This window comes from Styela clava, chromosome 2, assembly GCF_964204865.1.
Source record: "Styela clava chromosome 2, kaStyClav1.hap1.2, whole genome shotgun sequence".
NCBI lineage: Eukaryota > Metazoa > Chordata > Ascidiacea > Stolidobranchia > Styelidae > Styela > Styela clava.
The window spans coordinates 27,864,429-27,866,928 of NC_135251.1; the positions used below are offsets into that span (position 1 = coordinate 27,864,429).

At 54.0% G+C, this 2,500-nt stretch overlaps 1 non-coding gene across 1 annotated transcript in view; it reads left to right on the forward strand.

Annotated features, from left to right (window-relative positions):
- Positions 1 to 1,214: 1,214 nt before the first annotated feature.
- The window catches only part of LOC144420244 (small subunit ribosomal RNA), a 1,810-nt gene continuing 524 nt past the window's right edge, over positions 1,215 to 2,500 (forward strand). Inside the window, exon 1 of the ribosomal RNA XR_013474596.1 lies at positions 1,215 to 2,500. This exon is cut by the window's right edge and continues 524 nt beyond it. This is a non-coding gene — a ribosomal RNA (small subunit ribosomal RNA).

Here is a 2,500-nt window from a genome sequence, read left to right on the forward strand (position 1 = left end):
TTTCTCGGTGGCTGGCGGGCGAGAGAGTGCTGCGTCGCCGGCATCGGCGTCGAAAGAAGCCGAGCCAAAAAAAGTTAAAGTACAAACGTGCAAGCATACTAACCTAACCCTAGGTAAGGCATGTCAGAGCGAAAGACAGTAAACTCGAATGAGCCATGAAAGAGCGGTGCGGGGCCGGTCGGAGCGCACCCTTTTCTCGGTGGCTGGCGGGCGAGAGAGTGCTGCGTCGCCGGCATCGGCGTCGAAAGAAGCCGAGCCGAAAAAAGTTAAAGTACAAACGTGCAAGCATACTAACCTAACCCTAGGTAAGGCATGTCAGAGCGAAAGACAGTAATTTCGAATGAGCCAAGAAAGAGCGGTGCGGGGCCGGTCGGAGCGCACCCTTTTCTCGGTGGCTGGCGGGCGAGAGAGTGCTGCGTCGCCGGCATCGGCGTCGAAAGAAGCCGAGCCGAAAAAAGTTAAAGTACAAACGTGCAAGCATACTAACCTAACCCTAGGTAAGGCATGTCAGAGCGAAAGACAGTAATTTCGAATGAGCCAAGAAAGAGCGGTGCGGGGCCGGTCGGAGCGCACCCTTTTCTCGGTGGCTGGCGGGCGAGAGAGTGCTGCGTCGCCGGCATTGGCGTCGAAAGAAGCCGAGCCAAAAAAAGTTAAAGTACAAACGTGAAAGCATACTAACCTAACCCTAGGTAAGGCATGTCAGAGCGAAAGACAGTAAACTCGAATGAGCCATGAAAGAGCGGTGCGGGGCCGGTCGGAGCGCACCCTTTTCTCGGTGGCTGGCGGGCGAGAGAGTGCTGCGTCGCCGGCATCGGCGTCGAAAGAAGCCGAGCCGAAAAAAGTTAAAGTACAAACGCGATGCTAATGAGCGAGCCGTTGTCGCGACTAATATGTAGGGGGCGTTCGATCGAGCGTCTGGCTTGAGCGCTTGTCGGCCTAGCAGAACGGTCGCATTGTTATGCCCGGGTTTTAGGCACCGCTGCAGGCGGCCGGCAGAGCTCTTGTTTGTGCGAAACTGAATGGATCGAGCCCGAGAGAGGGCGAGCAAAGAAAAAACGCAAATCGCTCCGCCTGGCACTGCCGGCGAGAGCGTGGACGTCGCGGCCAGCGACTGTCGAAGCTGAGTACGGCCGCAGGCGATCGCCTCGGTCTTAAACGAATGCGACGAGCACGCGCCGGGCGGCCCAGCAAGGGCCGAGCGCAGCTGTCGCAGCTATCTGGTTGATCCTGCCAGTAGTGATATGCTTGTCTCAAAGATTAAGCCATGCAGGTGCAAGTACGAGTTCTCGTAAAGCGAAACTGCGAATGGCTCATTAAATCAGTCTTGGTTTATTTGGTCTCGTAAGCGAAGTGGATAACTGTGGTAATTCTAGAGCTAATACATGCATTAAGCGCCGACTTCGGGAGGCGCGCTTTTATCAGATCAAAACCGACCGGGTTCGTCCTGTGACGTTTGATGACTCTGGATAACCACGCGGATCGTACGGTCTCTGCACCGACGACGTATCATTCAAGTGTCTGCCCTATCAACTGTCGAAGGTACGCTACGTGCCTACCTTTGTGATAACGGGTAACGGGGAATCAGGGTTCGATTCCGGAGAGGGAGCCTGAGAAACGGCTACCACATCCAAGGAAGGCAGCAGGCGCGCAAATTACCCATTCCCGACACGGGGAGGTAGTGACGAAAAATAACAATACAGGACTCTAACGAGGCCCTGTAATTGGAATGAGTACATCCTAAAACTCTTAACGAGTATCCATTGGAGGGCAAGTCTGGTGCCAGCAGCCGCGGTAATTCCAGCTCCAACAGTGTATGCTAAAGTTGTTGCGGTTGAAAAGCTCGTAGTTGGATTTTGGGCGAGCGCCGCCGGTCCGTCGCAAGGCGTGTCACTGGTTGCGTTCGCCTCACCTTCGGTTCTCCGTCGGTGCTCTTGACTGAGTGTCGGCGGTGGCCGATAAGTTTACTTTGAAAAAATTAGAGTGTTCAAAGCAGGCTGTTCGCCTGCATAGTGTTGCATGGAATAATGGAATAGGACCTCGGTTCTATTTTGTTGGTTTTCGGAGCACGAGGTAATGGTTAAGAGGGACAGACGGGGGCGTCCGTACTCTGCCGTTAGAGGTGAAATTCTTGGATCGGCGGAAGACGAACTACTGCGAAAGCATTCGCCAAGAATGTTTTCTTTAATCAAGAGCGAAAGTCAGAGGTTCGAAGACGATCAGATACCGTCCTAGTTCTGACTATAAACGATGCCAACTAGCGATCGGGAGGCGTTACCATGACGACCTTTCCGGCAGCTTCCGGGAAACCAAAGTCTTTGGGTTCCGGGGGAAGTATGGTTGCAAAGCTGAAACTTAAAGGAATTGACGGAAGGGCACCACCAGGAGTGGAGCCTGCGGCTTAATTTGACTCAACACGGGGAAACTCACCCGGCCCGGACACAGGTAGGATTGACAGATTGAGAGCTCTTTCTTGATTCTGTGGGTGGTGGTGCATGGCCGT